This window comes from Ambystoma mexicanum, chromosome 2p, assembly GCF_040938575.1.
Source record: "Ambystoma mexicanum isolate Mex_15411 chromosome 2p, UKY_AmexF1_1, whole genome shotgun sequence".
NCBI lineage: Eukaryota > Metazoa > Chordata > Amphibia > Caudata > Ambystomatidae > Ambystoma > Ambystoma mexicanum.
Genome location: NC_090923.1, coordinates 196,678,666 through 196,703,093, shown reverse-complemented (window position 1 = coordinate 196,703,093; position 24,428 = coordinate 196,678,666). Strand labels below are relative to the sequence as shown.

The 24,428-nt window shown below is 47.2% G+C and overlaps 1 protein-coding gene across 2 annotated transcripts in view; it reads right to left on the bottom strand.

The window, feature by feature from the left end:
* Window positions 1-24,428, bottom strand: part of LOC138566338 (protein SSUH2 homolog) — a 267,097-nt gene that overhangs the window by 224,625 nt on the left and 18,044 nt on the right. The window lies entirely within an intron of this gene.

Below are 24,428 nucleotides of genomic sequence, written 5' to 3'. Positions count from 1 at the left end.
CAAATCTGAAAAACGACCTTTATTCAATCGCTCATATCTCCGCAACCGTTTGTGCTAGAGACTTGCAGTAACTTTCATTTGAAAGCTTAGAATCTTAGCTTTGAATCGCACCAAGAACCACCTTCCTACCCCTTATAGTTTTACCGCAATCGCGGAAAACGCACGCGCGAATTTTACCGCGATTTGCAAATTTCTCCTCGTGTAAAAACAGCTGCTGCTTGCCTTCCATTTGCCAGAAATTCGTTTAACCTGCTAATCATTCCTGAATCATTGCAAGAGTGAGCCTGAGCTAATATTAACTAGATACCATTCACCCTGAACCTCTGAAAGGGAATTAAAAGCATTTTAGCATATTTTTTTAATTCATTGCCAGCACATATCAAAGCAATTTGGGCCTGTGTTTTCAAACTTCTGTAGTCTAAGCTTGCTGAGGTGAACTGAATCACATTTGATTGCATTTCTGAGAACTGGGTGTTTTCCTTCCATTTCCTTGCCTTGCATCAAGGGGGGGAGGGGATTGCCAGAGAAAAGTGATTACATTGTTTGGTTGAAATCATATTGAGTATTTTCTGTACTGCATTCATTGAATATTGCATCCACCTGAGCTTACATAAAGCATTCTTTACCACCTTCTTCTTTTGTTCCTATTTACCAGTGTGCTATCTTATCCATTTCATGTCAACTCATTAGTGATTATAAAGAAGTGTGCTGGTGCCAGATTCTCCGTTGTTAATCTTTATCATATCAGATTAAGTGTGCTATTCAATTATTAATTTATTATAAAGTGTGATATATATATATATCTATATTGTTTAAAGTCTCAAATAAACCTTTTAACTTGCAAAACAGAACTACTTCTTGGCTCAGTGGGGTCAGGGGGATTCCAAGAGAGGGGTGTTATATAGGGGTAGTCATCCAGAACGCATGAACTGGACATAAAGGTATATCAATAAGGGTTTTCATTCAGTATTATAGACTAGGCGTTGACTTAGCTGTAGTGTTGAATTGAATCCTCTTACATTGTGCACTATCCTGTTGAGAAAGGGAATCGGGTGGAGAGGATGGAGAGGGTGGGGGGGAGGGGGGAGCGCGTCAGCAAATCTCCCGGACCATGTTATCCAGAGACTGTACCCTTTGGACCGCTTCTGTACCTGGAGGCATAATCTGGGCATTGGGCGTTCTCCAGATACCCCAAAACCCCACTCGGCAAAGACATTGATATGGCTGGAGAGATATGATCCCTGGCTTTAGGCCAAGGACAAGTCTTGCAGTCCTGTTTTGTATGAGTTGCAGAGGCCAGAGTAGAGGCAGGCAGATTTAAAAAGAGGCTGTTGAAGATGTCAAGCCTAGAGAGAACCAGAGCTCTGGAGACACAGAGCTTCTGGTGGAAGGAGAGGAAAGGAAGAATACCTCTGCAGTTGGTAGTTTGCATTCTTAAAGACGTCAGAGATGTGAGGAGAGAAGGAAAGTGAGGAGTCGAAGATGACCTCAGGTACTTAGCCTCACAGGTGGGAGCAGGGAGGAGGGCCAAGGGAGGCAGAGTGAGGAGTCAAAGATGACCTCGAGTAGAATGTGCTCTTGCAAACGCCACTCGTGCTCTATGGGTCGGTGTATGTCTCTGCTGAACATGTCTGCCAGATGATTGGGTCCCCCTGGAAAATGTTTTGAGAGAAGGAACATGTGGTGTTTGAGTGCCCACTTCCAGATGTTCTGTGACAGTTTGCATAGTCCTAGAGCGCGAGTACCCCCTTGTTTGTTCAGGTAGTACATAGCCGTGGTACTGTCTGTAAGGACAAGAACTGTCACCCCTTTAGATGTGCTTGGAAGGCTTTTAGGGCTTTGAACACTGCAAGCAGTTCCAACAGATTGATGTCATTGGATGCTACTGAAGGGGAGCACACGCTGTGCGCTGTCTGTAGGAGGTGAACTCCCCACCCCGACAGAGATGCTCTGTGGTGAGAGTGGCCTCTACTGCATGGGTGGTTAAGGCTTACCTCTGCAGAAGGTTTTCCCTTGACCACCACTGCAGACACTGAACAAGGGCTGTCGAGACAACCGCTGGCCTGACACCATTAGCTCGAGAGCCACTCCTGCATGGGGTGCATGTGCAGACGAGACTATGGAACTAGGAAGACGCAGGATGCCCTCATCTCAAACAGCGGCATGGCTTTGCATACAGTAACCCAATGACTGGCTACATAATGAGGGATCAGAAACAGCATGTTTTAAACCTTCTCGGAGGGGAAGACAAGCCTATCTTCTGTCTGAATTAGGGCTCCCATAAACTGTTTTACTTGGCTGGAGACCACACTTGATTTCTTTTATGTTGATAGAGAACCCTAGATTGAATAGGATATCTAATGTCCTCTGGTCCTGGGCTATCTACCCTTCAACGACTAAGAGGAGATCCAGTCTGGAGTCTTCTTCCCTTGAGCCTGGTTGGGATAACCAGCTCATCTTCTTCAACCAGAGATCTCCGCCGTGGTCGAAATCGCTGCACACTGCTGTAGTGGTCGGATAGCCACCTGCTGAGCCTCTCCTGTTTTTAAGGAGCGCATCTTTTATTTGTTGTCGCTGCTGCCGGCTTCACCCCTTCAGACGTCTTCCTTCACAACGAAGCTCCAGGAATCGTGGGTCTGCGGGAAACCAACAGGAACAACTGCCAGGGCTCCAGCTGCATCGTGAGAATAAGGTACTGTGTTCTACTCGTGGAAACTGGGTGAATCCCTTTTCTTCATCTCCAAGAATCGTCCTTGTCTTCCCTCCTTATAACTTTTGCTTCCGAACATTGACAATATTCAAGTACTTTTGGGCTACGCTGAATCGTGAACGGTGTGATCTTCGGCAACAGGTCTCCGGTGTCACTTAAACCTGGCTCCGACCCTTTGACGCTTGAACTCCAGTTTCTGAATGTTTCTCGATACTGTCTGCCTAACATAAATATTGCCTGTGATTTTTGCCTCCAACTCCCTCTGGGTATCTCAGGTGCTAAGTGTGTTTATGCCCCGGTAGCATTTCATGTCACGGATACGCGTTTATTAAGTAGACCGAACTGTCAAAAAGTGATCGCAACCGTATCCACGGTAGCGTGTTTTGTTCATAACGCCGGTTCATTTAAAGACAGGGTACTTACCTTGAGACACACTGTACAAAGTGAATTGGTTAGTTGAAGTATATTTAACGTGTGGTTTTGTTTAAAGTTTAATAGAAGTGTTGTGTTTATAACTGATGGTTTAAAAATAAATGTACTTATATTTTTTACCTGAAACCTTGAGTCAGTGTTTGCTTGAGTCACAGTAATTGTGGTCCCTTTGTGTAATCTCTGCTACTGCTCATATACTCTTGAGATAAGCCTGGCAGCTCTGCTACTGCTACCACTATAACTTAGTAGTACAGGCTTGTACCAAAGGTAAAACTTGTATTGCCACCTGTGGTCTTAATTGTGTGTAGTGGTCCCTAAGGGCACTGCACAGGATTCTGCCTAACACTGGGTCATCCAGAAAGATATCTGCCTGGGGGTCCTGAGGAGGGGTTTCCTCCAGAGATGCAAACTCAGCAGCTGGGGACAGAGCACTCTGTGAACCTATGGTCTTTCAAAATATCATCAAACTGGCCAAAGTAATGTATGAACTCTGCCATTTTGTCCATACAGGCTTGAAGCATCAGGTGGGGAAAAGAGCTGGGTAGATTGAGCTGGGTTTTGCAGCAGGGCCCTGGAAAGAGGAGGAGAGGACGGAGAATAGTCCTCAGACAAAGGGGAGGACTTCTTTGGGTCTGAAACATGGACACAGTTTTAAAAGGCCTACTCCTGAGGTTTCGGAAGTGTTTTCGACGAGTGGACCTGTTTCGGTGCGTCTTTCGACGCTCTCGCGTCAGAGGCCATGGGTTTAGAGGAAGTGCCCGCTGGAGTAGAACATTTTTGTGTCATGCGTAGGCTGCGTTAGCGGTTGCACAGTTGGTGCCGAATGGGCCTTCGGACATAGAAGCGTTCCTGATAGAAATGCCCCCAGATCAGCATGTGTAACCTGGGAGGCCACTGTCCTTTTGTGTAACCACAGCACAGTTGCTATACCTGGAGCCATTGGAAACTGCTGTCCAGCCGTGTGACCTTTGCAATCATGGTGATCCCTGCAACTGTCCACATGCCATGTGACCACAGCACTACCTGTGTCCGCTGGGTGCCCCCAGCCCTGATCAGAGTTGGCCTCTGTGACCACAAGTCCAGCCCACAACAAATAACTCAATTAATTTGAAAGTGGTGGAACCAGACCCTGGTAAGGCTAGAGGCAGAATAGTTTTGATACCACTCACTATGGGCAACATAATACTGCAAGGGATTAGGATGGCCATGCCCCTTATGAGGTAGGCTACAAGCCACAACACTTGTGCAAAGCAAGGCTACCACTGTTCCCGAAACGAGAGCGGGTGGCATCTGTAAGTCAAGATCACTAGCAAGAGTTTAATAATGTAATGTAAGTTGACTTTTATAGCACCCTTGTGCCACTTTTAGCAGCCTCGCTGTGTGTGGTTCCGCAAGAAAAAAGTAGTGGAACAGTGGGAGGGGCAGATGCGAAACATTTGGTGTTGATGGGTGCAACTCAGAAGCATCCGGTACTGTGTACAGTTCTGCTTTCTAAGGTTTTGGCAGAGAAACTTGGGATCATATGGCCATCTGTGGAAGGTTGTGTGTATATAATGTAAGGTATTTGGAGATCTTAGCAGTGAGTGGACTAGCTAGGGGAGACAGGAGTAGGGCTTACAATGCAAAAGCAATCTGTAACTCTGCACTCCTACTCCCTGGCCATTTGCAGAAAGGTCCCATTTCTCTAGCCCCAATGATATATATATATATATATTCAGTGAAAAAACTTTGTTAAAGGGACGTTATGGTTCAAAGTAAAACCGAAAAACCCCTGAAATTCGGCAGTTATGGTAAGATAAGCAACCATAACTCGCGCCACCGTGCACTGCTAACACTAACACCCAGGACATCAAAGATGACATCACAAATGTCATTGATGACATCACTGATGACATCACATGTGCATTTACTTTTCATAAAAACTCTGTACAAGGGATTCTTATAATGCTGACCAAAAACTGTCAAGGATCATTGGGATAAATATCATGAGCTAATTAGTACATTAAGCAATGCATTGATATACATTCTTATACGTTCTTAACGCAATTGGGGTGCTGTCCGCGGAACGAACAGGGAAGTCCGTCCGCGAAGCGAACACAGATATCACTAATTTTTTTGCCTTACATTTTGGTCATTTTTAAAAAAACTACTGGACGGATTTACACCAAATTTGCAAAAGCACGCTTTCGGGACCGCTTTCGGGACCAGGCCGCCGCTCCTGCCCCAAATTTGGTGTAAATCCGTCCAGCGGTTCGTGCTGTAGCCGTGCGCAAAGTTTTTTCCCATTCAGTCTATGGGAAAAAAAAAATGTTTTGGGACCCCCCCTATAACTTTTCCCCCCCCTGGACGAATCCTCACCAAACTTTGCAAAAAAATTCAGAGTGGGACATATACTTTTTTTGCAAAGTTTGGTGAGGATTCGTCCAGGGGGAGTTATAAGCCGCCCAAAAAGTGTTCTTCCTATGGAAACACCAACTTAACCATAACTACATGGCCACTACCGTGGCCATGTAATTATATATATATATATATATATATATAGATCTTCGCTCACATCTTAAAACATTCACTCTCCAAACAATGTTGCACTATAACGTTGCTGGACACACTAGAGATGTAGAATGACAATTACCACAATTTTTCAATACTTTCTTTCAGATGTTGGAGATCGAACAGTGATGCAAAATAGGAAACAAAGGTTACTGGAGTCCAAGAACTCGAGTTCTTCTGCATTCCGACGCCCATCCCACCACAGGCAAAGAAAACAGTTGGTTTTACAGGCTTGACCAGCCTGGCCACTTCCGAAGGTTGAATGACAACTAATCCACAGCTGTGAATTCTGCTCGCCCACCTCTTTCAACACAAACAGGAATCCCTTCCTTCATGTGGTAGCGTAAGCACTGCAGGACAACGCCCTACAATACCCACTGCACGCTCACCCAAACCCAACTGCAGAGAGCATTCCAATTGCTAAGTAACCTCCACCAATGGGCATGTAGGACACTCGAATATCCTCAAAAATGACACAACCACTTTAAAACTCACCAAAATCCCAAAACGTTTTTCCTATATACAGGGTCGGACTGGGCCATAAAATGGTCTTGGGCACCAATTAAATGTGGCACACTTTTCACACTTTTACAAATGGAAATTCATTCCTTTTATGACAGGCTGTTCGAGTGGTACCCAAGGGTGAGTTTTTTGATAAAATGTGATGCAAATTGTGCTTTTTAAAGAATAGTATTTAGTATCAATGGTCAAAACTACTAGCCGCAGGCTGAAGTAACTCATCAAACTAGCCCATATCGGTCAAACAAGTGGCCCACTTTGACCCAAAAAAACGGACCCACACTAGCATTTTGCGTTCGGTCATTGCCCTATCGGGCAGTCCGAGCATGCCTATATAGCTCTTGCTATTGTGGGATCTGACATTTCATATCTCTGGAACTAAAGTCTCTTAAAATTAGCCAACTCAATGGCACTGCCAGAATTTTTCTCCAAGCTCTAGATTAGAGAAGCTCCCTTTCCCACCTTAATCCAGCAGGGCTTTTTCAGATGTCATTTCTTCACCTATTGGTGGCAGTGGTCTAGTCCTCGCTCTCAGGGGTATAGTGGGGTGGGCACGATTCAAGGTAAAACGGTTACCAGATTGAAAAAAAGGCTATTCGGGCAGATTTAGGATTTTCTTAGATTCAGTTAAATGTAACAGGTTCATGGTAAGGCAATGTTATTTGTAGAAAGTTCCAAGTCTACAGATTCAATGGTTTGTTAAATATGGAGTCACAGGGTAAGGACCTAGAATTGACCATATTTGATTAATGTGTATCGCAGGGGATGTAGGCCAGCACTTTGCTCAACCATTACGTTGTGCTAGCTGGCTTTTCAAGCTGGAAGGCAGGAGCTGGCTCATTGGCTGAGTACGAGTACGTCTGGACGCTGGGGGAGATCTATCGTTAGGTATGCGTCTCTGATTCCCAGCTAATATGTGGTTCTCGACGCAGGGGCTTAACATGCCAAATTCTTTACCATTCTCCTGTGAAGATCTGATGCCAATAGTCAGTTTTTTGACAAAGTCCCCACGTTAGTGTCCATAGGTAACAATGACTAGGCTAGTAACTTGTGGTCAGAACCCTTTAGCTCTCTGGTACAGATGTCAAATGTTTTAATCAGTACTCTGCATCTTGGTAATGGTTGACTAAAGCAATCGAGCACTTGGAACATTTGCGCTAGGAATTGTTGAGGTTCAGTCCTACGGCTCGCTGAATGGTCAAAGATGTCTGTTCCAAAGTCAGCATGGTTGACTGGCCTTCAAGGAATGATTGGCAAAGCTGGGGTACCTTGCAAACGTTCCCTGTACAGTAGAGGTGCAATTCTGATGTAGGTGGGATTTGATGTGCAGCAGGTGGACACCTGCTCTGGAAAGCATGTAAGAATACACTTCCAGAAAGAAAGGTACCACAGTGATGTCACCGGGCAGGCATGATTACCAGTTACTGGTAATTGCAGGTTTTGGGCATTTGCAATTTCAGTACATCTTGCTATCAGTTCCGGGTGGCATCCATTTCCTGGGCTAAGGAGAGCATAATGGTTGAGGTGTTCATCCAGGGTTGTCCAACTCCAGGGCCGAGGGAAACCTGCTGGGATTTCAGCATACATTTATAATCCTTGTATGCAAATTTATCTCTAGAAGATTAATGTGGGGTATCCTGAAAATCCGACATGGATCCGGCCCTTGAGGCCTGGAGTTGGACAACCCTCCAGCAAACCAAAGTAAGAGATTCAGGACCACGGTAGGGCACATTAGCAGCACACACCTATGTCGGCAGGAAGACTGCTCAGATGCTGTGCCACAACTGAATTTTGGAAGAGCTAGCAGGTAGACTGAGCTACAGAGTGCAACTCCGCTGCACGTTGTGAAGTTGATAAACATGCCCACCCATTGAGACAAGCACCTCAGAACCAACTAAATGAGGTTACTCACCTAGGACAAAACAGAGTTCAAGGTGTAACCCTTGGCCTCACGGCATAGGGTCATTAGGACTTGTGTCCGAGAGATTGTGGATCTTTAAGAAAAAAAAGACTATAATTCAGATTAAACATCAGTTCGAAAACTATGGAATCGGTCTCGATTTTTCGACCGAGCAAGCCGAAATTGACCTTTCTTGGTAGAATAAGAAGTACCTTTAAGAATGAATCATCACTCAAGAAATAAACAAGTGTCCTTTTCTTTACTAGCAGATCTCCAGAGGGGGTAGAAACCCACTAAGCCGTTTTAGCAATACATGTATCATGGGATGAATAAAGAAAATTAACATATGTCCTTCCTAAAATGTGACTAACATGCCTGGCCATCAAAGCTCCCACTACACTCTAAACACGCCCTGAAAGCCGAGTATTTTGCCTTTATTGTTTTTTTGTAGGATCCTGGAATGGGTGTAGTATTCGCTTTGCCTTTTACCTACCTACTTATTAACCTTTGTATATGGTTTGATTCACATGATACATTTTGAGGCTGCAGATACAAGGAAGGAGACTACTGCATAGTATAAATTTAATTCGATTTCTATACTACCCATGTGATCAATTTTCTAAACTTAATTTCTGCACTTTGGTTTGGTCTTGGTTTGTGTTCGATTATTTCAAAATATCTGTTTGTTCAAGTAGGAGCTATTTTTCGTGTGGGGAAATGCCACATGTACAGGTGTTCCTGATCAGCAAATGTTGTGAAGAAGACGACAGAAATAAAAACACACTAGACAAAATAACATACAAGACATCAATCCCCAAAAATGTGTTCTTCTCAACCCTGTTGCCCACCGCTGCTCAGGCTAGGCTGCAGTCACATGGATATCTTTCAAGCCATGCCAACCTCAAACGTACCCTAAAGCCAGCCCTGTCATCCTACCCCAAAGTCAGTGCTCTTTCAAGAATCGTGTGCAGGGTACGCACCCTGAGGCAAACCCTTCTTTTTTTAAGCCCAGACTAAGACGTTTGGTCATTTTGGTCTTCAAAAAGGTGTGTTGGACTGGGGTTCAGTGCAATGAAAACCTGAACAGCTTAGCCCTCTGATTATCTTGGGCAAAACTCTTCAGACCTTCCTCTGCCAAAGCTAAACCCCCAAACCAGACCAGTGGAGTAACTATCCACCACACTTTCTTTAGACAGCACTGCCATTCAAAGCCTGCCACTAAATCCCTTGGATGCTTTCCATAACTCCACATCCCCTCAATAACCCAAAGCGAAGGTCCTCATCAAAGCCTACGGGAAACCCCTTTGAGTCTCAAGCATTATAATAAACCCTATTATGCTATGCCTTTTTCAACATTTAAACATGTCTAATATTTATCCAAAGACTCCTAACGACCTCTGATCCCTACATCCTCTACCACCTGAACTTCTGACATGTATTACTGATGCCTACAACCAAACCCAGAGCATCATCTACAATCAAATTCTACAATCAAATTCTAACAAAACCTCAAACTGCTGCCTTTCCTGGCACAGCCTTAATAATCCACTCAGTGACCTCATACGTTTGACCAACAAAACATGGCACAATCCACCCACTGCCCCCAAACATTTCAAAACCCTTCCCTCAAACCCCTGCCCTGAGATGCCCAATGTTGGGATTGAAATGAGTGTATCCCACCCCCCTAGGCGCTTTCAGGTGAGGCGAACCCCATATGAAGCGATATTGTGTGCAAGGGGGAGAAAACCGCACTATTAAACACAATGAAGAAGCAATGTAGCGCCAACAGTAGATGCGCAGCACTAGGAAACACATAGAACAAAACTCCATTTTGTAGTAGGCCATGAATCGCAGGCTTGTATGATCGCGCTGCACACACCAAACTACACGAACCCTGTTCACTAGTCCCAACCTCAGTAAGACAAGATGAATTTGCACAGCCAGTTCTCAGGGAAGTTCACTTCCCCCTTGTCCATTAACTGTTTCAAACGTCTAGTATCTTTCAAAGGAATGTGCCCTGCAAGAGCATGAGACAACACCAGGCACTGTGAAGCAGCCATTCATCTTCACTAAACTGCCAATAGGCCACTAACCCCCACCCAGCGAGCCCAAAGTTAAGCCCACACCACTGGATCGACCCCCACTCATCTGCATTCTATGATAAGAAAGCGACCCTCCTGTCCCAACACAAATCAAGCGGCCATAAAAGATAAGAGCAAGCGCAACTGCATTTCTTCCAGCATAAAACACAACCTTTTGTAACATGAGGTAAAGGGAGGGATACATTAACAATCAAACCCAGTGTGGAGACCTTGAGTGCCGAAAATGTGGTATCAACGAAGCCCTGAATGTGTGGGTCAGCAGGACTGTATTTTATCCTCCCTCATCATGGAAAGTGATCCGCCATCAGTTTCCGTGCCGCCCAGATGCATGCCACAGTGATGCAATAGTGAGCTTAGCGTGTTAGTTTAGCTGTAATAAAGTATTATACGAGCAACCTGACCTACACACAAGACTGAGATGAGCCCAGCTGACCCACGTGGATCCTGATCAACAGTAAAAGAACTAACCAACTGTAGCCTGGCATCCCCTATGGAGCCATCTACAGTGTTCTGTCAATTGGTAGCACCAGTTCTTACTATATGTGATGATGCCACACGGCCTTTTAAGCTTCTGCTTGTCATTAGATTAATCAGAGCGCTCTCGAGCTGCAGATTCCTTTGCTGATATTTGTATTCTGTACAATTAAACCTTGTTATCCTTGCAACGCTATTTCCTGGCCTATTTCCCTAGAGGGTTATCTTTATTCTGGAGTGTGCATAAAAAGGGACTTGCCTTGATATGGTAACCCTTGCAATGTGATTCCATCATCCCCGTACCTGCGGGGTAGCCACGTGGCCTCTCCGGAAGGGCCGTGACCACCTATGGTGACCAGTCCCAAAACGCGTACGGCGAGTGGCCTTGCGGGTGCCGTCTTTGCAGAAATCCTGTTGTGGATCCCCCACGAACGGAGGCTTTTGGAAGAACGTGGACACATGACTATAGGCTGCAAGGGACAACAAAGTAGGGTTGGGAGTATAGAGCAGTATGAAAAGGGTGAACACGCAGTGAATGAAAGCGAGAGGAAGAAGGAATACGGGAGTAGACCCCCCCTTTTCCCAGAGTAAGAAGGCAGGGTGGCGCCACTTGCACTGTCTCGGCCAGTGCGGGGGATAAATATTAAGAGAAATATAGGAGCTCCATTTAAGTAGAGAGCTCGGAAAAAGTAGTGGTTATTTTAGCATATTATTTTAGTCTGTTTTGTTTGTGAATTTTAACGTGTACAGAGGAGGCCCAGAAGGGGCATGTGTGACGTGTATATGCGCATCAGGGAAGCGTGGAGGGTGTGTATGGAAAAGCTGTAGTGGGAAACTTGGGAGGGGTAAAAGGCAATTGATGATTTCTCTGTGAAATTATTGTACTAAAGACACAATTAAGGAAGGTGTATAGGCTTTGACTAGTATTGGACAAAGTTCTGTTTTAACTGTGGCGCAGCAGTATAAGCATAGCCCCGACACAAGCCATTCTCCAGACACGACCATGGGAACAGACACACCCCTAGACCATATATGTAAGGCATTGCTTCTATACTGTGATAAAATTAAAAAGTACCACAATCAGTGGGTGACTGAGACAAAAGGGGAGGGAAAGACCCCCTCCTTGACAGATCATGGGTCTTTTGACAGATGCAACCAGGAACACATGTCCACTTACTTGACCGCGCAAGGTATAAGGGGAGACCGTTGCAGAATAGAAGGGAAACATTAGCCCTCTGGAGAATGTCGGAAGAAACAGAGGTCCCAAAAGGGGAGGGGGCAACGTCTGACAGTAATCAGAAGACGAGTACAGAGGAGACTGGGAAAAATGGGAAGACGAAAAAGGGAATATACACGCTAGCAACGCGCCCAGCAGAAGGATACACCAACACGACATATGTGGCGGCGGCGGACAGTATGGTGGCTGCACCATATATGGCCCCACCCACACCATACGTCTCATCTCACACAGAACTGGCAAGATTACGGGTAGCATGTAAGGCATCAAAGGTGGCAGAGGTTCCTATGTTGCCCACGGGAGCACCCCAACAGCCGCCCGGGGGATGAATGGAAGTCAGGTCACTTCCTGTTCAGAATAGATGGTGCACCCATAAGAACAGTACACATAGAGCAGGAACAGGAAACAGCTTGGGATACAAGAATATAGGGTCCCGAAAGAAGGGACGAGGAATATTGCAGTGACTTTGATGACACGGGGGAAGATGCAGAGGGAGGAACCGAGCAGGCACCCAGACCACACCGAGATTAGAGAGCCTATCAGACAGAAGATTAAGGGAAAGGTTCTGCAGAATAGCATTGGCACAGGAAAAGGGAAGTTATGTTATGTTATGATACTTGGCATTTATATAGCGCTCTATATCTCATATCACTGGTATGACCTCAAAGCGCTGGTAGGTTGAACGCCCTCGGGAACCGTAGTTCTGGTCAGTAGAGAATTAGTGTTTTAGGGTGCATGGGTGCACCATATATGTGTACAGCTGATGTAATTGCCGGATGGTAGCTGCATCCTAGCGTTAGGTGTGGTGCTGACGATATCAGTTGGATGTGTGCAGTCTGGTGGGTGGACACCCAGACTGGGCTCTGGCTGTGTTAGGCCTGATGGATGCATATGTGAGCAGCTAGGCCGGAATGTGCTCGGCTAGCTGTGTTTTATTAGGGTGTTGAGGTGTTCATGGGGCCTTTTCGTATGTGAACAGCTAGCCCAAATAATCAGGGGTAGAGCTGTGTTCTAGTTGAATTATGGTGTATAGTAGAGAGTAATAGTAGCAATGTGAGATGATGGGTTATCTTTAAGGCGCCCGAGAACAGGCACGTGAACAGGATCCATCTGTCCTATCCATTCATCCATCTGTTCTATCCATCCATCCATCCGTTCCATACGTCCGTCCGTCCGTTCCATCAATCCATCCCTCCATCCGTTCTATCCATCCATCCGACCTATACATCCATCTGACCTATCCACCCATCTGTCCCATACATCAGTTTCATCCATCAATCCGTCCCATCCATCAGTTTTAATCAATCCGTCCCATCCATCCATCCCGTCCTATGTAAATGTATTCTGTATAGACCTGATTTTTTTTTACAACATGGTTTATTCTGATCATGTAAATATTGTAAGAATATCCTGTAACTTTTTACACATTGTACTTGATCCTTTCATGTAAAATGTAAACTACAAATTACCTATAACGCACCTAGATACCTCCAGGTGTGGAGCGCTATATAAATAAACAAAGAAACTGATGTCTAGACAGAGTTATTGTGAAGTTTCCAAAACGTCCCCTTGTTGTCAGCAAGTTCACTGAGATTTACCCACACTCCATTTCTCTTGTAACATTACTTTTGGTTCTGAGCTTTAGGGGCAGTGGGTGCATTTATGTCTTTAACATGCATAGCTGTCGATCTAATGTGATGGTATCATGTGTGATGACTTCTCATTTTTCTGTAACAAAATAATGGTTATTTGACCTTTTTATTGAATAAAATAAGGGTTACGCCAGTGATTAATCCTTTGAATAGCCATAAATCAATTTAATGGGTCCTGTATTGCCAGGAACATTTTCACATTGGTCATTTTATTAATTTGTAAATGCCACAGTTTGTGTATGAATATTTTCCGACAGGAACAACTCTTTCTATACATGATTACCCTCTCCAGTTCCAGTTTGAGATGGGGAACCTTTCCTGTGTTGCGTGTCGAGCCTTACGCTGCAAGTGTACACTATGCCAGCCAATTAAAACTAAGCATTTGGGACTGCATATGGCATCAGTCCCATAAGCATGGGTATACCTGAGCCCATTTCTGCAGTGCTGGAAATGCGCCAAATATACTGGGGGAAGTCTACCCCTCAACCTTTACATGCAGTGGAGGGGAGAGTGTGTGGGAGAAACGGTCAGTGGTGTGGGCGGAGCTACATGTTGAATAATGTAGGCGAGATGATGGCTTTCCATTAAGTTCATAGACCCCTTCAAATGGAGCCATTAAACCGAAGATGTGCCTTAATGTGGGTAACCTAGAAATTGGGCTATTGGTGTAATATTGTCATTAGTGTGGGATTCTGCCACTTACAAGAATAAAGGCTGAGAGTTTACAAAAGTGGGCAAAAAAGATTTTGTAAGATCTATTACATTCTCTATCCTAGAATGCATAGTGGCCTGGACTTATTTTTTACTGGCCGTACATGGTTGAGTAAATACCAACTAATTGTTTACTCTTACCTCCAGGACATGCTACATTTCTTCCTTCAAGGAACATCGGAAGTGCAAACAAGGGCAGGAAAGGAAAGGCAAAGCTGCAAATGCCCCTAATACACACTACGTACCCTGGGCACAAATGGCCAAAAATAATCTGAAGGCACTCCCACAACTCACAGCAGGGGCGTGGAAATGGATTTACGCATTTGAGACTAACACAGCAGGGGTAAACCTAGCTATAGGAGACATTGAGAGCTTGTTGGTAGCAGCGGTAGGAGATCAAGCAGAGACGGTGTGGATTAAAGCTGGGTACCCGGGAGTAGCACTAAGTATCGATGCTCATGATGGCACATCATTTAACAAGATCAGAGCATGTGTATGGGATGCGCTGCGATGAACGTTCACAGACACCACAGAACTACAGTCAATGCTAATGGGGGATGAGGAAGATGCTGTGCAATATATTCTCAGGGTTCAAGAGATGTGGAGAGCAGAAATAGGCAGGGCCTGTGATCAATCAACATCATTGTTTTATTTCATTGTAAACAAGAGGGCTTCCCAGGGAAGTGCAGAAAGCGCTCGATAAGATAGCTGGGGTGGAAGCAAAGGGGTGGACCGAGATTCAAAGCACTATAGTCAACCATTGTAGGAGGATCGAAGAGTGAGAGAAAGAAACTGTTCAGAGGAGACAGCAAGGCATAAAATAAGCAGTGTTGTATAGCAATTTGCTATGCATTTCTGTAGGTTTGATCATTAAATTGACACTTGTGTAGCAAAAATAGCTATTTAAGTTGTCCTGTTTAATGAAAGCAAAACTCTCCCTGCATTGCTCTCCTGCCCTCAGATCACTCTCCATCCTTTTTTCCTCTGTTCACTACAGAAATCATCTCCTCCACTCTTAAGTGCCAAAGACCTGTGTGGGAGTGCCAGTCAAGGTTTTTTTAAATTCAAATTATTGCAAGCCAGAAGTAATCAGGATGACACTTGTTAGGAAAGATTTCGTTATTGTAGGGAACTTTCCTTCCATGTGGCAACCCCTAAACTTTTTGCTATTGTTTTCAACCTGTTTTCTTGACTTTGCCAGAGAAGTGCAGCCTTCTGCCGTACTCCTCTGGGCTTTCGCTCCTTTCTTACGGGGAAACTGACATGCCCTTAAGACAGTCAGTACCGGGGAACGCTGTTTCCCGTAGTTTCTTTTATCGTGTCGCCATTTTAGTGCAACACGACACAAGAGGGCACTGTAAGCTAAGTTACAGCTCTCTTGGGTCTCTAGCCTTCTACAGACCCTAGACACTCTTGTAGGATGGTTTTTGGATCGGTGCAAGTCATTCAGGGACTGGGCTGGTGGCAGCGATCATTTGGTTTATTTTGAGCTCCTTTTGCCGTTCTGAGCACCTTTTTGCCGCGAACACAAAAGGGTGGCCCGGCTACCCAAAATGGCCGGACCACGAGGCTCCTTTGTCTCGTCCACTGTCCGTCTTGCTCCCTTTACCTTCCCCCGGGTCAGGCGACCCGGGGCCTTCCTTATTTGGGCATGTAGTTTCCCGCGAAACACGGTTGCTTTCGCGGGCTTCTACATGTCGTTTGAGTGCCCCCAGGATGTGGGCTGGGCTGTCTGGTCCCAATACACATCCTGGGTGCCAGAGAGTCTAGGGTGGTGTGAATGCCTGGGACCACTGTGGTCCGTGATTGGTCCACGTATGGTATGTGTGTTGATGAGCGGATCTCCCATTGGCTCCCCTCCGTTTTGGCGCGAAGGGAACCGTGGATAAGAGGGAGCTGGAAACACCACTACCAGGTCGATCTCCTGAGTTCTTACGAACCCAGGGATACAGGAGCCAAGTATCCTGCGAACACGAGGCTGGACCGAGGAATCGCTGGTGACCCCCTGAAGAACTTCTGCTCCTCATTGCTGTCGTCCGGTGAAGCCCTTTCCACCTAAGATCGAACAAGAAGGCCTGTACTGGCGCTTCGACCTATTGGAATAGCAGGACCAGCTATTCCCGGCACCTTCATCAACTCCTGCCGTAAGCCTTCGGAAGTGTCTCTGGGCCATCCAGTTGACTGACCAGCTTACTAAGGAGTCCTGCTCTGTAATCGCCGACAGGTTGGGTGGTATTCTGAGTCCGGGGCACGCTCACACGCTTCGTTTGCTTAGCAACCCTAAGCTAGAGGTGAACGGTGCTCGCTTGGCTTGAATACACCCGGCCGTTCCGTTGCCCTGCCGTGGCGACAAAACTGTGCTTGTTTCTTCGATCGGGACGTCTTTTTACTCTGCACGACGACGAGACGTTCCCTGCTCTTCAGAACCTGCCAGAAGCTGCATCTATCGAGGAGAAGCTCGGGCCTGCTTGCTTCGGGGACCGGTGAGTAGATTAGCTAGGATCTGGTCACCCTCCTGCAGTGCCCCTTGCTTTTCCCCGCTGTAAATACAGCACCCCCTTGTCCGTACTCGCGCCCTGCTTCTGCCTCACAGTGGAGGCTGCGCTAGAGTCGCGGACCGTGTTCTCCTTCATTAGGGCACCCTACAGAGCTGTCCAACGTCCTCCGAAGAGCTTCACCTTCTGCCCATTGGCACCGGCGTGTGCAGGTACTTTTGAGCGCTAGGCTCCACTCTTCGTAGGGATTGGACTACCATCCAGTTAGGGGCCTCAGAAGGCGGACATATCACACGCATTGGTTCGCACTGCCTGTTTTCCTTCCCCTGCAGGTGGATAACATATTTCGTGCTGCTAATGCTGTGAAACTGTGTATTCTGTATATATATTGGGTGGATAGTGTATGTGTTGGTTTAATATCGTTGTATATTGCTGCTTTTACTGTGGTTATTAGTTTCAAGGCCTTATAATAAATGTGTATCTATTTTTGATATAAACAACTGTTTGGAGTAGTTTGTAAGCGCTCTTGCTTTGTGTGCTCACTGCGGGCTTTCAGTCACCCTCACCCCTCTTGAGACCTAGTCTTGACCGCCGCGATCGCTACCTTGATTGGTCTGGCTTGTCCAGAGGTTACCCTGTTCCAAGTAATTAGGTTGGCCTTCTGAACTTCTGCGCCACCAGGACAGAGTTCAGAAATCCGTCTTAACAAATTGGTGTACAGCGGTGGGATACGACTGAAGGTATCCAGTGTTGCGCACGAGCTAAGGCGTTTTCAGGTTATTCCAACCAGGACACGCAGTAGAGTATTGAATATAACGTTAAAAAGGCCATAGTCCTATCAACAGTATGGAAACGAATACTTTATTAACCTTAAATGCTTCGAAATCTGAAACATTGAAGAAGATGTGTGCGGAGAGAGGGGTTTCCTCTCAAGGCACTAAATTGGAAATGATCCAGAGAATCGTGGCGTGGCAAGAAGCGCAGCTTGACGCTATAACTTCCGAGGACAGTGCAGAAGGTGGTGGGGCTGCTCTCACTGGCAGAACCGACGGTTCTGCCGCTGCACTGATCCATCACGACCACGAGGACAGGGAGGATGTAATGTCTAACGTTTCCTCTGCCAGTGTTGATGGGGAGGCTATGCTTGAATTCAAGAAGCAAGAGCTGCGGTTTAGGCAGCAGGAGCTTGAATTCAGCATAGCCAAACTGAAAATCGACCAGGCAGAAAAACAAAAAGACAGGGATCACCAGTTGGAACTGGCCAAGCTTCAGTTCGCAAATGGGTCCAAGGGTCCTGGACATGGTTCTGGGGCTTCCTCTCATCCACGGTTTCCAAAAGATCTGCTCAGTGTGTATGAGGAACGAAATGACATTATGGACTGGTTAAATGCGTTTGAGTATGCATGCGAGGTTCAAGAGGTTGATAATGCGGATAAGATTGCATGGTTACTCAGCAGACTGCCCCATTCTGGTTGCAGTGCCATTATGGAAATGTCGAAGGCTGAGCGCGCTGATTTTGCAATGTTGAAGCAGACTCTCATTTTAAAGTTTGGGAAGACTCCGACCCAATATTTGAAAAGGTTTAGAGAGTATAAGAAAAAGGAAGGTGGTACTTGGGTGTCGTATGTAGCTGAGTCCCTGAAAAACTTAACTGGCTGGGTTGAAGGTTATAAGGTTTCTACCTTCGAAGGCATGATCAATCTGGTCATGCTGGAACACATTTTTGCTTCTTCTTCCCCGGAGCTTAAGCAGCATTTGGCCGATTCGAAGGAGATAGATCCTAAGAAGCTGGCCATTGCAGCAGACTTATGGGTGTCACATCGAGTGTCCCATAAGGACAAAACTCATCCTGGTAAGCAGGAGGAAGGGAGAAAGACCAAAGATATGGAGGGTGGGGAATCTGCTAAATCATCTTCCCATAAGGGCCACAAAAAGAAAAATAAGGGTAAGCCATCCGAGAACTCACAGGGTAGTGGAGGTTCGCCTCCGAAACAGAACTCTGGTTATAATAAGCCTCCCTACGTAAACAGACCCAATGGGGCTTGTTTTTCTTGTGGAGCAACTGACCATGTGAAGGGGGATCCCCGTTGTAAGGTTAGACCTTTGGGGGTCCACTCCGCTAATCTGGCCTTCTCCTCCTACGAGGAAGAAGAGATTACAGGAGCATCCTTCTCCTCAGACTCATTTCCCAGCGGAATAGAGGCTGAGGTAGTTTTAGTGTCCCTGGGTTCCTGGGAGCCTAAAGTCGCAGAGGCGTATGCTAGGATTCCAGATAATACCAAGCACTACTTTAAAGACAGTGTGCTGATCAATGGAGTGGATACTCCAGCTCTTAGGGATAGTGGGTGCAGTCGAACTGTAGTGGATTCTACCTTGGTAGACTCAGAGGAAGTTGCCAGAGCTACTCTGATGCCCACTAAGTTGGCTGACGGCCCCCTCCGTATGTTTCCCGTGATCCCTGTTAATCTAACTTTAAATGGTACAGCAGTTAGGATTCCAGTGAGCATTCAGAGAAACGTCCCGGGAAAGGTCTTGTTGGGCAATGATCTCAGAGCTCTAGGGCTCGTAGGAGACACTGCCGAAAGACCCTACACACGGTCTCAAGCACGGGCAGCATTGGCCAAGTCCAATACGCCGCCCCAGCCGAAGGGGAAACCCAAGGCGAAAGGAGTCAACAAGTCCCGACGGGGGAAAGAGAATATTCCCCCGAGCTCGCCTACCACTGCGGTGGAGGGAGTTGGTCAATCGCCCGAGCCTGACGAGGAGGTGGCGATGCCTGAAGTGTTCGACCCCAACGACCATCCTGAACTAAAAGACTTGTTAGTTGAAGGAGGTCCTGATAGGGACGACTTCAGTAAGGGCCAACGTGAGTGCCCATCTCTGGAAGGCCTAAGGAGACAGGCCTGCTCCCAGCTTGAGGGTGAACCTCCTGGGAAGCATCGGATTTATTGGGAAGGTGGACTCCTGTACAGTGAGCCCACAGAGTCTACAGAAGGAGACCATAGGAGGTTGGTGGTTCCCCTTTCTGTTAGACCCTTCCTCCTGCAGTTGGCGCATGAAGTTCCCCTTGCTGGTCACCTTGGAATGAAGAGGACCAAGCAAAGGTTATCTATGCACTTCTACTGGCCCAAGATGGGGGTGCAAGTAGAAAGTCACTGCAGGAGTTGTGCCTCCTGCCAGTTGTCTGGTAAGGTTGGCGCGACAATCCAAGCTCCGTTGGTACCGCTCCCAGTTGTGGGGGTACCATTTGAAAGGGTAGGGATCGACATCGTTGGTCCCCTTGACCCGCAAACATCCTCAGGCAATAGGTTTATCCTGGTGCTGGTCGACCACGCAACCAGGTATCCTGAGGCCATCCCATTAAAGACTGTAACTGCCAAGTCAGTTGCAAAAGCTTTACTCGGCATATTTACTAGGGTTGGCTTCCCTAAAGAAGTTGTGTCAGATCGTGGCAGCAACTTTATGTCGAAGTATATGCAGGCTATGTGGAAAGAATGTGGGGTCACCTACAAGTTCTCTTCTGCATACCACCCCCAGACCAATGGTCTGGTGGAACGTTTCAACAGAACGTTAAAGAGCATGATTGGGGCTCTGGAGGAGCCCCAGAGAAGAAAATGGGATCTTCTTTTACCATGCTTGCTGTTTGCCTACAGAGAGGTACCACAGGAGGGTGTTGGCTTCAGCCCCTTCGAACTTCTGTTCGGTCATCCCGTACGGGGACCCTTAGCCATCGTCAAAGAGGGATGGGAGATGCCCACTCCCCCTGTTACTACCAATGTAGTTGACTATGTGCTAGGGCTCAGAAAACGGATGGTACTCCTGATGGGCTTGGCTAGTGAAAAGTTGAAGGCAGGACAAGCGCTGGTGAAACATTGGTACGACCAGAAAGCTTCCTTAATTCACTTTACCCCTGGTCAGCAAGTCCTGATCATGAACCCTATAAGGCCTCGCGCTTTACAGGACAAATGGTCAGGCCCTTACACAGTGGTGGAGCCCCTGGGTGAGGTGAACTATTTAGTGGACCTTGGAAGGCCTGGACAGGCTCCAAAAGTGTTCCACGTAAATAGGCTGAAGGCTTTCGTCCCAAGAGTCGAAATCGCAGCACTGCTACTGGCGTCAGACGTTGAGGAAGAGGAGTCAGAACCTCTTCCCGACCTGTTCCAAAGCGGTCCTTCAGACAGCTCCGTTGAGGGTGTCCGAGTGGCCCCTCACCTGACTTCTGATCAGCAGGCTGAGGTGAAAAGTTTGCTTAGGCAGTTTTCCCCCCTGTTTTCACAGTCGCCTGGTTTGACACCTTGGTGCAAACATAACATTGACACAGGAGACAGTGTACCTACCAAAAGTAGGGGATACAGGATGTCGGATAAAGTACGGTCTTATATTAAGACCGAGGTCAACAAGATGTTAGACCTTGGGGTGATTGAACCCTCTAGTAGTCCTTGGTCCAGTCCTGTGGTTCTGGTTCCAAAAGCAGGCACTTCTGAATTGAGGTTCTGCGTGGATTACAGGGCTCTGAATGCTGTCACCAAGACAGACGCTCACCCCTTGCCTCGAACTGACGAGCTGGTGGATACCTTGGGTGCCTCCAAGTACCTCAGCACGTTTGACCTGACTGCGGGCTATTGGCAAATAGCTTTAGCAGAACATGCCAAGGAGAAGACAGCATTTTCAACTCCCGACGGGCTTTACCAATTCCGGGTAATGCCGTTCGGATTGAAGAATGCACCTGCCACTTTCCAGAGGCTTGTGAATCATGTGTTGAATGGGTTGGACGAATTCTGTCTTGCATATCTGGACGATATAGCAGTTTTCAGTGCCACCTGGGAAGACCATGTGAAACACCTCGGGATTGTGCTCCAGGCTCTTCAGAAAGCCCACTTGACCATAAAGGCGAGTAAATGCCAGATTGGACAAGGCTCAGTGGTTTACCTTGGGCATGAAGTAGGTGGAGGAAGGATACAGCCTCTCCCCAGTAAAGTACAAGCAGTACAAGACTGGCCTACCCCCACTACACAAACCCAAGTGAGAGCCTTCTTAGGACTCACGGGTTATTACCGCAATTTTATGGCAGACTATGGCACCATAGCTGCTCCTCTGACTGCCCTCACAACTCCGAGGAAACCCAAGAAGGTAACTTGGACTGACGAGTGTGAGAAGGCCTTCAATGGCTTGAAAGACTCCTTGTGCCAGGCCCCTGTGCTCAGGGCCCCTGATTATCAAAGACCTTTTATCGTGCAGACGGATGCCTCTGACACTGGGATAGGAGCTGTACTATCACAAGTAGATGAGAAGGGTAAGGAACACCCTATCGGTTTTATTAGTCGCCAGCTTAAGGACAGAGAGCTCAGATGGTCCACGGTAGAGAAAGAATGTTTCTCTGTTGTGTGGGCCCTAAGGAAGCTGCGGCCCTACCTCTATGGGACCCACTTCACTGTGCAGACTGACCATAAGCCGTTAAAGTGGCTAATGAACATGAAGGGGGAGAATCCAAAGTTGCTTAGGTGGTCCATAAGCCTACAAGGCTTCGACTTCACTATTGAGCATAGGCCAGGTGTCCAACATAGCAATGCTGATGGGTTGTCCAGAATGTTTTACCGACCTGAACAAGAGACTCATCCAGGGGTGGATTAGTTCCCCCTGTCCATAGTCTGGGAGGGGCGAGTGTTAGGAAAGATTTCGTTATTGTAGGGAACTTTCCTTCCATGTGGCAACCCCTAAACTTTTTGCTATTGTTTTCAACCTGTTTTCTTGACTTTGCCAGAGAAGTGCAGCCTTCTGCCGTACTCCTCTGGGCTTTCGCTCCTTTCTTACGGGGAAACTGACATGCCCTTAAGACAGTCAGTACCGGGGAACGCTGTTTCCCGTAGTTTCTTTTATCGTGTCGCCATTTTAGTGCAACACGACACAAGAGGGCACTGTAAGCTAAGTTACAGCTCTCTTGGGTCTCTAGCCTTCTACAGACCCTAGACACTCTTGTAGGATGGTTTTTGGATCGGTGCAAGTCATTCAGGGACTGGGCTGGTGGCAGCGATCATTTGGTTTATTTTGAGCTCCTTTTGCCGTTCTGAGCACCTTTTTGCCGCGAACACAAAAGGGTGGCCCGGCTACCCAAAATGGCCGGACCACGAGGCTCCTTTGTCTCGTCCACTGTCCGTCTTGCTCCCTTTACCTTCCCCCGGGTCAGGCGACCCGGGGCCTTCCTTATTTGGGCATGTAGTTTCCCGCGAAACACGGTTGCTTTCGCGGGCTTCTACATGTCGTTTGAGTGCCCCCAGGATGTGGGCTGGGCTGTCTGGTCCCAATACACATCCTGGGTGCCAGAGAGTCTAGGGTGGTGTGAATGCCTGGGACCACTGTGGTCCGTGATTGGTCCACGTATGGTATGTGTGTTGATGAGCGGATCTCCCATTGGCTCCCCTCCGTTTTGGCGCGAAGGGAACCGTGGATAAGAGGGAGCTGGAAACACCACTACCAGGTCGATCTCCTGAGTTCTTACGAACCCAGGGATACAGGAGCCAAGTATCCTGCGAACACGAGGCTGGACCGAGGAATCGCTGGTGACCCCCTGAAGAACTTCTGCTCCTCATTGCTGTCGTCCGGTGAAGCCCTTTCCACCTAAGATCGAACAAGAAGGCCTGTACTGGCGCTTCGACCTATTGGAATAGCAGGACCAGCTATTCCCGGCACCTTCATCAACTCCTGCCGTAAGCCTTCGGAAGTGTCTCTGGGCCATCCAGTTGACTGACCAGCTTACTAAGGAGTCCTGCTCTGTAATCGCCGACAGGTTGGGTGGTATTCTGAGTCCGGGGCACGCTCACACGCTTCGTTTGCTTAGCAACCCTAAGCTAGAGGTGAACGGTGCTCGCTTGGCTTGAATACACCCGGCCGTTCCGTTGCCCTGCCGTGGCGACAAAACTGTGCTTGTTTCTTCGATCGGGACGTCTTTTTACTCTGCACGACGACGAGACGTTCCCTGCTCTTCAGAACCTGCCAGAAGCTGCATCTATCGAGGAGAAGCTCGGGCCTGCTTGCTTCGGGGACCGGTGAGTAGATTAGCTAGGATCTGGTCACCCTCCTGCAGTGCCCCTTGCTTTTCCCCGCTGTAAATACAGCACCCCCTTGTCCGTACTCGCGCCCTGCTTCTGCCTCACAGTGGAGGCTGCGCTAGAGTCGCGGACCGTGTTCTCCTTCATTAGGGCACCCTACAGAGCTGTCCAACGTCCTCCGAAGAGCTTCACCTTCTGCCCATTGGCACCGGCGTGTGCAGGTACTTTTGAGCGCTAGGCTCCACTCTTCGTAGGGATTGGACTACCATCCAGTTAGGGGCCTCAGAAGGCGGACATATCACACGCATTGGTTCGCACTGCCTGTTTTCCTTCCCCTGCAGGTGGATAACATATTTCGTGCTGCTAATGCTGTGAAACTGTGTATTCTGTATATATATTGGGTGGATAGTGTATGTGTTGGTTTAATATCGTTGTATATTGCTGCTTTTACTGTGGTTATTAGTTTCAAGGCCTTATAATAAATGTGTATCTATTTTTGATATAAACAACTGTTTGGAGTAGTTTGTAAGCGCTCTTGCTTTGTGTGCTCACTGCGGGCTTTCAGTCACCCTCACCCCTCTTGAGACCTAGTCTTGACCG